The sequence below is a fragment of the Podarcis raffonei genome, chromosome 7 (genome assembly GCF_027172205.1).
Source record: "Podarcis raffonei isolate rPodRaf1 chromosome 7, rPodRaf1.pri, whole genome shotgun sequence".
Lineage (NCBI taxonomy): Eukaryota > Metazoa > Chordata > Lepidosauria > Squamata > Lacertidae > Podarcis > Podarcis raffonei.
In genome coordinates, this window is record NC_070608.1 from 48,847,441 (window position 1) to 48,859,396 (window position 11,956).

The following is an 11,956-nucleotide window of genomic DNA, read 5'->3' on the forward strand; positions in this document are numbered from 1 at the left end:
AATGGGAAGTTGCTGTCTCCCATGGCCATTGCCATCCATACCTGCCAAAGCCAGGGTCACACAGTTTACCAGGTCTCATGGCTGCAGCATCAGTTTCCAGGTTCTTGTGGCAGCCCCCCCCCCGCCCCGCCATGGGAGAAGCAGTAGCGGCTTTTGCATTCTAGCGCAATCTCACCAGAACTCAGAAGGCAACATGGCAGCTGCTCCTACTTACTTCCCTGGGGCCAGGGTAGGGCAGGAGGCATTTGCAGTGGCACCAGAGAAACAGCTTCTTGCAAGAACTCAGAAGCCACTATCACTTCTGTGGTGAGGGGCCTCCACCTCTGGAACCTGCTCTTCTCACTTCTCTGGTGAAGGGGGGCCAGGAGGCGCCTTTGGAACTCTGGCACCACAATGGGTGCCTCCCACCCACACCACACCACCAGAGGAGGGTCAGCAGCAGTGGTGAAAGCTCTTGAGAGCTCCCTGAAACCCCAACACCCCCAGGCCTGTGGTGATGCCAGCAGCAGCAAGTAGGGTGGCATGGTGGCAGGCAGGCATCACAGTGGGATCTGCCAACTCTGGATCCTGGCAGGATCCCACTTGCCTCAATTTGTCTAATGGTAAGCCCAGCTCTGCTCCTGATACTTGGTTAACCAGGATGACCAAGGCAGTTTCACTGTCAGATCCAGGCCTGAAGGTAGGTTAAATGCATCTTTAAAACTCATTACCTCCAAACACCCTCAAAGTTGACCAGCCACTACTATATATATATATATATATATATATATATATATATATATATATAAATTTATTCTTATTCCAGGCGAGGCAATGCTTCCATTGCTTGACTTTAAAATACAGAACACCTATTTTCCATTTTAAAATAGCATTTGCCTATCTTCATTGCAAGCCTGCCTTCCCACACTGCCCTTTCGTTAACATTAACCAACCTGTACGACTGCTTAATATCTTGTGATGAACTGGACAGTGTGTCAACACTGGTACAACGACAGTACTCCACATTCCAAATTAATCTGCTAACACTTCATCTAAAGCCCTATGTTGTAATTTTATCAAACCTTTCACATAGCCGTAGACCAAGCTATGCTATTAAATGCTCTTCATAACCAACCAGCCTGAATAATTTTGCAATGAAATTCTCATGTTCATCACCGTAAAACCTTTTAAGGTTACCTCTGTGGTTACCTCTCAGAAACAGCCAGGGTCTTCTTGTTGTAAATTGCAAGTTTTGACATTATCAGTAGAATTACTAAAGAGACAAATTAAACTCAGCTGCTCATTCTTTCAGGACTGTGTCAAGTCAACTGCTTACTCAAAACAGCCAGAAACAATAAGGGGAAAACTGATTTTGCTTGTTTGGACTAAAGCTCTGAAAAGTTGGCCATTTACATTGGGTCTTCGCTTTTGCTCAGTTGGTGATAGCTCCAAGGTTGCAGATTCAATCCCCTTATCGGACAGCTGCATATTCCTGTACTGTAGGGTGTTGGACTAGATGATCCTCAGGGTCCCTTCGAACTCTACAATTCTATGATTCTATGATTTCCATGAAGCAAAATATATGAAATGACTTCTCTATTGGGCCAATTTCCCCTCTGTTTCTTCTACTGCATATTTCATTGGTAAATTCTTTTATTGACTCCACATATACAAGGTCATGCAATTCTGCTTGTCATTCATTAATTTAATTCAGAACTCACAATCAATTATTAGGATCAGAATTCATCCATAAACATGGATCAAAAAGAAATGTGGAACTTAACACCGCTCATATGAGAGAACGATTTAAGGGTGCTAACTAATCTGTAATAACTCCAACAGCAGAATCAGAAAGGGCATGAAATAGCAGAGTTTGAACTAATTTTTTTTAAAAAAAAGAGGCAGTGGGTTCCTGTCCCCTTAACAGGTGTTCATTAGAAATGCTGAGATGATTGCGTGATCAGCTAATGCTGCTGTAAGCAGACACTTGTCATTACTCCACATACGTTAAGCTTCAGTTGAACTGCCACAAAGTTCTTGTGCTTCTTTGCCGTTCACAGTTCCCACATACATATTCACTTGTGTCTGCCTCCAAACAAAGGATAACACTAAATGCATGTGATGAACTCAACTCAAGTCCACAAAAGCATTTGTTAGTCTGTTAAGGCTCTGTGGAACATTTCTAACCGGTGTAAACTGGTTGTGCATGTATGCACCATTGTGGCAGCACCAATGGAGCCTATCTCCAGTGCCTATGGAAGACTTTTTTATTCCAGCAGGAACTGAAGTCTGGTTTTATAGTTTTAACTGATTTTTATCTCTTCTTTTTTTTTTTGCATTGTATTTCCTGTACACCACTTAGAAATTATAGTACTTAAGTGGCTTATAAATTGTTTAAATAAAATTTAAAAATACGGCAAAAGGCTTCCCTTTTTTCTCTATGTTCAGTGCAAGCCTTTTGCCAAGGCTTCCCCCATCCCCCTTCTGTGGTTCTTTGTCAGGGGCAGCTGCCATTGTACACGGGAATCCAGCATTTCCACACAAATCAACACACTTATTCAAAAAACTATATTGCTTAACAGAATAAATAAAATAATCCTAAGTGAGTGACATAAAACCTAAAAATACGTTCAATTAAAAAATGTAAAAATGAGATAAAAATAAAATGCATCTGTATATCACCAATACAGTGTACAAAATTTTTAAAAAATGTTAAGAGTCAGTGACTAAGGAAGCTTGGTTAAACAAAGACTTTTTAAGGGGCATTGAATGGCTTTGGAAGTATAAACGTCATTGAAAGATGTCCACATTTGCAGCAATGCTTTTGAGCCAAAGCAGTGAGTTCTTATTTCCAGCTTCGTTGTAGACCAAACTAAAATGGCCCTAGACTTGCACAGCTGGACTTCCTGTTCAGCAAGGTAAGGGTGGAATTGTGGGCAAGGAGCTGGTGCTGCATAAGCTCACCCAGCAGACGTGTAAGAGAGGGGCTGAAAAGCTCCCCTGCTTGCTATGACATTTGGGGGATTTATTAACAGCATCCCTGCTTGTTATGAAATGCAACTCCCGTCATTTTATTTTACTTGCTATCAAGAGGTTGAGGGGATGAGGACAATAACTCAAACGACAAGCAACCATTTTGTGCTTATTCAGTCTTCTTCTGATAGAGCTTTAAAAGTCAGTTCCCAGGGGTAGTTCTGTGACAAAGACCAGTTTTGGCACTGAATGAGAAAAGAAGCTAAAATTGCTTTGCAATATAACTGGAAGTAGAATTGCAACTATAAAATCTGTGCTCAACAGGCAGAAAACATGTTTATGACCCTGTTTTCAGGGCTGATATCCTACCCATATATACAAATTTATATACACTTGCGGAATGCAATTTAGTAACTGAGGGAGGGCTGTTTGTAGCTGTTCTGCTGATTTTGTAATTACTATGCGGTATGCAGTGTCAATATACTGACAAGAAGGGCACTCAAATTACAAATCACACTGTCCTAAGGTGGTGTGCCTAAGTATATGCTAAACTATACTCTGCAGATGTATGGAGATTAAGAGATTTTACTCAATGATGACAAATGGACATAAAATCATGCTCTGGTTCCAGAAGAGAAGCAAAGGCTAGCATACTGGTGGAACAGGAATAGCCGAACTCTGCACTCACAGTCACATTTGGGGTTTTAAAAAATTTAGTCAGGCATAAGACTTCCTTTCTTGAGGTTACCAGAGTTCAAGAACTGAGACTGGTTCATGGGATCTTCTGAGCCCTGAGGCAAAATTGGTGGTGTTTTACCACCGATGCCTCCTACTCCTCTTGTGTAACAGGATCTCCACCTACTCACCCCTCAAAAAACCATGAAAGGAAGGAACCTACAGGCAGCTCCCCACTTGTGTGTGATCTACTTATCTCAATGGTTTTGCTGCTGAAGCAGAACACTGGAAAATTTTTTAGTTGATAGGCAATCAGGAAAAATACCAACTCTTTACTATTCAGCCTGTAAAACTAAAATAGTAAAAATAAAAATAAAATACAACTCTCTGCTTTCCACAGTGTCTCACCTTGAGTGGGTGCAAGACTAAGGTAACTGTTCTTGGGAATCAATTTTTGTTGCAATTAAACAAAAATAGGTTTAATGCATAAATAATACATACAGTAATCATGCTAGATCGTTTGAAGACTTGAAGCTGTTCTAATTTGTGGAGGTAGGGAACCCAGAAAAATATGGCCCTTTATAGGTTAGGCTGAGAGCTGGTAACTGACCCAAGTTAGAAAGTGAGCAAAAACAGTAAGTACTGTAGTGAGTTTAAAATATGAAACTGAACGTGTTCAAAGTATTTTCTTTCTGTTGATTAAGGTTGCAAAATTGCTTTTGTTTGTGTTTTGCTGAGAGTGGTGAAACTGTGGGTGTTCAGAGTATGATAGTGTATGCTGCAATAACTGCATTAGTCTTTAAGATATCATAACATATATTTTTGGGTACCTTATTTTATACATTCCTTTTGAGGGGAAGGCATCCTCCTCTGGGAAATGCACCAGCACCACCAGTACCGCCTTAAGCTGGCCTTGGCCATTCATACAGTTTGTGCCTCATTTTTAATTCCGTTTTTAATTCCATTGTCTTCTTTAAGGGAAAAATCCCCAGTTCGGTTGCTCTCTGCATGGGCTTCCCTTAGCTTTTCCTTTATGAAAAATCCTCTATCCTGATATTCCGCTGTATCCATTTGAATTAAACTAGCCTTCTTACCTCATGCTTTGTGTCACTAGGAGAAACTAGCAATCCAGAAAGCCGCCTTTGTCTCTATACATGTCCCCTCTGATACCATTGACCTAGCTCAGCCTTCCTTAACTTGGTGCACTCCAGATATTTTGAGCTACAATGGCATTAATGAAAATTGTAGTCCAAACCTTCTGGAAGGCACCCAGTTGGGGAAGGCTTGCTTACCTACTGCAGCTTTAAAGAAGACCTTGATATATTTTAAGGTTTCCCCTTGCTGGATCTCAGAGGTGCCTGTGCATACAGAACAGAACTGGCAACATCTGTTCCACACATGCTAGCTGCATTAAAGAGATTTAGAGATCTATCAAGCTAAAAGTTCAGATTTTGTAATTTTAATAGCAGTTAGGACTTTATTCTCATCTTATCCCTCTGTCTGAACAGATTTTGGCAAAGTGGGAATGCCCATAGGGGAGGTAGAAGCTAAACTTATATCCAGATTTTTGCATCAAATTTCCTCCTTTCCCATTGCATTAGTTGTGGAGACATTTGTAAATGGAATCTCATCAGCTAAAAGAGCAAACATCTTGACTGCAGACACTTCATGTTTCCTAAGAGACTATGCCTGTCCACAAGTTTCTACACATGTGTCAGAGCTTCTTCCTACATGTTTAGAGTGGAACTAGATCACTAGTGAGTGTGGGACAACAATACTTGCCACAAAAATGCTGCTTACTGCAAGGTGGCAGGGAGGCGGGTGTTGTGCAAATGCACCAGCAGGCATGCCAGTTTGGCTCTGCCAGTATGTTTGCACCCCTCCCCTCTACCCTCTGGTAAGCAGCAGCAACACACCTACATTAGGAAAGAAACTGCGCCAGATGGTGCCAGAGAGGCAGAATTGTTTAAAACGGGATTTCTCATTGGGATTTTTTTTCTTTTGTTGAAATGATTTAATTTCCAACTTATAGTGCTTTTCTCCTGTGTTTAGATCCACCACAATCAACAAGGCAAACAGTGGGTGGATTCTGTGTGTGTTGCAATTTTCAACACTTGTTTGTTATTGGAACTGTAGGGTGTGTGTGGGGGGGTGTAGATTTGAGAAAAGTATGAAAGCTGTGCATTCCTGATTTTTACCGTATTTTTCACTCTATAGGACGCACTTTTTCCCCTCCAAAAATGAAGGGAAAATGTGTGTGCGTCCTATGGAGCAAATGCAGGCTTTCGTTGAAGCCTGGAGAGCGAGAGGGGTCGGTGCGCACTGACCCCTCTCGCTCTCCAGGCTTCAGGCAGCTATCCGCAAGCCTGCGGAGCCCAGCGAGAGTTCCTGCCGGGCTGCGAAGGCTTGCTGATAGCAGTTTTCCTTCTCAGCAAAACTGCCAACAGTCTCCTTCTCTTTATACATTGAAAAGACAAACATACCGGACTTCCGGGTTAGCGCCATCGCCTAATGGCGGATTCCCTCCGAGCTCCGGAGGGAATCGGCTTAGTAGGGGTCGGGTCCTGCCGCGGCGGCGACGCGGGGACCCTCAGAAACCACAGGCGCTGAAGCCTGTGGACCTGGTGACTCGGCGGGCACCATTTGCGCCCCCCCGACCCGCGAAGGAGCCTTTTTAAAGGCTCCGGAACGGGGGACGGAGAGCGGTGCGGTGCTGTGAGTTGACTGCTTCCCCTACTGAGTGAAGCCGCATGCCATGGACGGAGAGCGCTGACTTCTTTCTCTGAACATTTGGACTAAAAGTAACAACCCGTGAGTAATACGGAAATTGGACTTAAAAAGAGAAATTTTGGGGGGGGAATTAGGTACGACCGGGTAAGGTGCAAAGAGGAAGTCCGCCTACCCGCCTTGTAAACATCTTAAAGCAAGGATTTTATAACTAAGGTTGAGAGAACACCTTTCTCTTTTGTGGATAAAAGCAATTAATTCCACGTTTTGGCAATATAAGTGATTGTGCTGGAGGATAAGAGCTAATATTGAGAGCGGAATTGTCACCCCTCCCCCCAGACCCGGGAGCGATCGGTGAGAGAGCCTGCGGAAGAGATATAGAAGACTTTGACAGCTGTCAAACTAGCTGTCAAAGTTGGGAAAAAAGGAGAACTTTGTTCCTGTTGTCTTTGCTGGTTATATTTGTTACAATTTGGTAACAAATTGTTAAAAATAAAGAAGAAAAGGCTAACTTGACTTTTGGGTTGGAACTGGAAGATACTAAGAAACCAGAATCCCTCTAGAGGGGGTTCAGGACATTACAAAAATGGCTGTAAGTGGAAAAACACTGGCTGAACTGGAGAGGACTTTTTTTCTCTTGGGAAAGTTGCAGGAACAGAGCGATGTTTTAGCTACAAATGTTACAATATTGAATGGAACAGTAAATAAAGTTACTGAGCCTGGGAGGGACTTGACTCAAGTCTTTGCAGCTCAAAAAAGTTCTGCAGTTGAACTAAAAATTTCTGCAGCTGAACAAGAAAAGAAATCTGAGAAATTTGAGAATGTGATGAAAGAGAAACATGATGATTTGAAGGAAAAGGAAGGAGGAGCTATAATGCCACAGATGATTGAGGAGAGCCAGAGGCCGGTTAAGATGGATACAAAGGAAAATAAGATCAGGATGATGAAAATCTGGTTTGAATTGAAGAATGGAGAATGGAGAGATCTCCTTATGTGGAGATCTGAAGACCTATGGAATACAAACCTTGGCTAAAGTGGAAACTGGAGCTTTTGGGACATTTGGACTTAAGAGAAGCAAGAAACAAGATTTTGGCTCCACTTTTAAATATGGAGGCCTGACTGGAAGAAATATGGACCTTATTGGGACAGAGCTTCTTCGAGATTTGGTGTTTAATATAAAGGACTATCAAAAAAACCGGCAGAGAGGAATTGAGAGAGAATTAAAAGCCTCGGACATGAGGTCGCCAGGCTGACAGCAGATGGACTGATGGACTTTTGTTGGGGTTTGAAACCAGGAAAGGGGGGGTGGGGCTTTGGGAATCCAAAGGGTGTACAATTATATTCTGTTTCATGTAATTTTGTTTTGCTACTAACATAAAAATGGGGAATTCGTGGAAGGGAATTGGGGTCGACCTTAGAAAAAGATTTTTAAGAATAAGTACTGATGTATAAAGATTGAGGTTTATAAGTTAAAATTGGTTAATTAAAATGAATTAAAGAAAATAAGGTAAAGTTTGGGGACAAGAACTTGCTGAGCTAAAAATTGGAATTGGAATACAAGAAGGGGAGGTGTGGGGAAGTCAAGGAAATTGGTTATTGACAGTAAGAAATGTAAATTTTATGTGTTTTTAATTTTTTTTTGTTTTTTCTTTATTTTTTGAAAATTTCAATAAATATTTATTTAAAAAAAAAGAAAAGACAAACATACCAGGGGATCTGGAGACTTAACTTTAAAATCCTCCTCTATCACTTGCTAGTTGTGTGGTGTTGGGTACATTACTCAAAGACGCAGCCAACTAGCCATAACTTACACCAGAAATGAAACAATTATGAAGTAGCACTTTATAAGCTAGCAAACATATTATTCCATAATACCAAGAATGATGCATCTGATGAGGTTTGCTTTGGCCCCCAAACGGCTTATGCCATAATAAATTTGTTAAAGGTGATAGTAATATTCCTTCTGTTGTTTTTCTAAAATTGCAGTACAATCTACTTTACATGGTTCTTGTGAGGATTAAAAAAACCCTATAAAATGCTTCAGCAAACTTAAAATGCTGTTATAAAAAGTAGGGTGGTGCAGAGGATAGTTTGGATGAGAATTCAATGTGCAGAAGCTAAATGTAGTACAGGATTGTGGATTGTGAGCTTCCTGCACATCCCACCCAGGCAAGCATGCTGCAACAGACAGCCAAACATGGGATGTGCCATGGGCTTACATGCCAAGTCCAATGTTTGTAGGTGTGGATATCCCAGCTGTGCCCCATATTCTTATTTCTTTGCTGTTTGGGATTACACTTTTTCATTATTCCAAACCTGCCCCCCTCCTGGCAGTAGGTAGGCTGGAGAGAGGCTGTTTATTTTGTTTATTCCTTATTTATAAGTATTACGTTTATATCCATTCCACCTTTCCTCCAAGGGCCTGTGATCCTCATAGCAACCATATGAGGTTGGTTAGGCTGAGAGACAGTGACTGGTCCAAGATCCCACAGTTAATTTCCTGGCTGATTTTAACCTTGGTCTCTAGGTCCTAGCCCAATATTGCTCTACGTTTTTCCACATTCTGGAAAAAAGACATAGAAGTGAATAGTCTGTTGAAGGGGGATAATTCCCCCCCACAGGTCTGGAAATTTATGGGGGCCCATGTTCTTGGTCCTGTGTTGCACCTTTAAGACTAACCAATTCAGGTTGCAATCTTGCACATATTTATGAGGGAGCAATCCCCATGGAAATCAGTGGGGTTTACCACTGAATAATATAGTTCCTTTGGTATGAACCCATACTAGAAATTTTGACAGCAGGGACTCCTTCTGAACCAAGAAAAGACACTTAAGTTCTAAGTATTAGAATGCAGTGTTTAAGTATCTACTACAGTGGTACCTCGGTTTTCGAACATCTCCATCGACGAACATTTCGGTTTTCGAATGCCGTAAACCCGGAAGTAAATGCTTCAGTTTTCGAACTTGCCTTGGAAGTCTAATATGCCACGCGACTTCTGTAGAGTGGTACTTCAGGTTACATATGCTTCAGGTTACATACACTTCAGGTTACAGACTCCGCTAACCCAGAAATAGTACCTTGGGTTAAGAAATTTGCTTCAGGATGAGAACAGAAATCGTGCTCCAGCGGCGCGGCAGCAGTGGGAGGCCCCATTAGCTAAAGTGGTGCTTCAGGTTAAGAACAATTTCAGGTTAAGAACGGACCTCCGGAACAAATTAAGTACATAACCAGAGGTACCACTGTAATGAGTTTTCTGTATTGAGTTTTCTGTTTTAAGGCTTCCGTACTTAGTTGTCAGTTTTTGAACATTTTGGAACTCGAACGGTATTCCGGAACGGATTATGTTTGAAAACCAAGGTACCACTGTATTTATTTATAAAGGAGGAGGAGAGAACCAGAACACAACTTTTCTCTGAGCAAAGAAGCAACTGTGACTTCAGCAGGGTCATCTTCTGAACTAAAGAAATACCGTATTTTTCGCTCTATAGGACGCACACACATTTCCCCTTCATTTTTGAAGGGGGAAAAGTGCGTCCTATGGAGCGAAGATGCCATAGCCCCGCGACCCTCTCCCGGCTGGAGAGGTAACGTGCGGCTATGGAGGCTCCTGCCATAGCCGCGTGTCACCTCTCCAGCCGGGAGAGCGCGCACGGGGCTAAAGAAGCCATAGCCCCGCGACCCTCTCCCAGCTGGAGAAGTGACGCGTGACTATGGCAGGAGCCTCTCCGCTGCGCCTTTCTGCTGCTCCCTGACCTGCTCTTTGGGGCTGGTGGTGGGCTTCCCCCCGCCAGCCCCAAAGAGCAGGCCGAAAGGAACCTTCCAAGGTAGCCGCCTGAACGCACCTTAAACGGCACCTTGTTTTAGAGCGGGAAAACAAGAGGGGGAAAATTCTCCCACTCTCTGCGCAGCGCCTCCTGCCACTTCGCTGAAGGGGTGCTGGGCAGAGAGCGGAATAATTTTTTTCCCTTGTTCTCCCCCCTCTAAAACAAGGTGCGTCCTATTGTCCAGTGCGTCCTATGGTGCGAAAAATACGGTACACTTTTCAGTTTACTTAAGTGCTAACAATTTATAAAATTGCAATGCTTAAGTTTCCAAAATAGCTTTGCAGGGGAGGAAGACAGTGCTGGATTACCAAATAGGCAGAGTAGGCACCTGCCTATGGGCCCCACACCTTTTAGGGGCCCTGTGACAAAGGATCCGAATAATATTGATTAGGTTTATTAAAATTGTTGGTTGGTAAAATCAAAAACGTATTAGGAGATAATCTGATGGGCCTCCACAGGGTTTAATCCAGCACTGGAGGAAGATGGTGAGAAAACTAGAACAACACAGCCACACCCCTGTGATGGCTAATTTGTTGCAACCCCATGACCCCCTAGTAGCCCTAGTGGACAATCCGGTCTAGTAGGCACCAGCTGGGAATAGGGTTTAGGGCAAAGGTTAATTCACTCATGTATGAATATAGAATGTGTTTGCAACTGTCATGAATTAAAAAAAGATTCTAGAGACCCAAATGCAATGATGTACAGACTTCCTGACTCAAAAACAGCACATACTTCAGCTGTGGTAAACCACAGTATAGACAGGCCCTAAACACAGGGGGACGACTACAGGAAAGAACCTGAAATACATCTTATTCTAATGACAAGTGGGGAAGCATGGCTAGGAGTGCAAAGTTCTGCACTGTATTTCCTCATGGCTTTCATGCCCTTCAGTTCAGCTGTGGTATAATCATGTTTGCTGCAAGTAAAGAATGCCATTTCCATGAATATATTCACATATAAAAGTTTTCCTGGATAAGGCTTCCTATATACCTTCTGTGACATGTTAGATTCACAAACAACTTACATTCATAATCTGAATCAGCTTTCGTTAAAACACACAACGTACATCTGCAATTATGGTTCCTGTTAGCATAAATATGAAGCTAAAAGTAAAATTGGAGAAAGGGAATATCTCAGATATAATCTCTACAGCCCTCTAGCAAATATCCTCCACAGATCAGTGCCCTGGGAGAGAATGGGTTGGTTGGAGTGCAGAGTTTATATTGTAGAAGGGCTCAGCCCCAAAATTTGCTGTTAGGCTGAGTCCTGGAACATGTGCAGCAATAATTAGAATAGCACCAAAACATGTGTAAAGTGCCTTTTTTGTATTGCCAATAACTGCAGCCTGCCCCACAGGTTTAGGATTAAAGAGCAGGAGCTGAAAGACATATGACACTATCCTTGGGGGATGGTGAAATTCGGGTGCTGACTTGCCACATGCGTCATGGCCACATGACACATCATGTGTTGCCCAGCATGCACCAGGTGGGGCCAGGACATGCAGAGGGTGATCTTCACACTTACTCATCCCCCACCTGGCTCCTGGCCTGCCGGGCAGGGGCTGGGGCTGGGGCTGGGGCATGTGGAGGGTGCCTGGCAGCAGCAGGTAATAACAACCCCCTCAATATTGTGTGGGTACAGCCCCGCCCCAAAAATATGGGAGGCTGGAGCCCCAGCATCCCTATACCTGGCACCCCTGGTAGAATTATTACATAATTTCAAGCACCACCCCAAGCATTCCTGGTATCTACTTTGAGCCCCAACTTAAGTGCCATAAC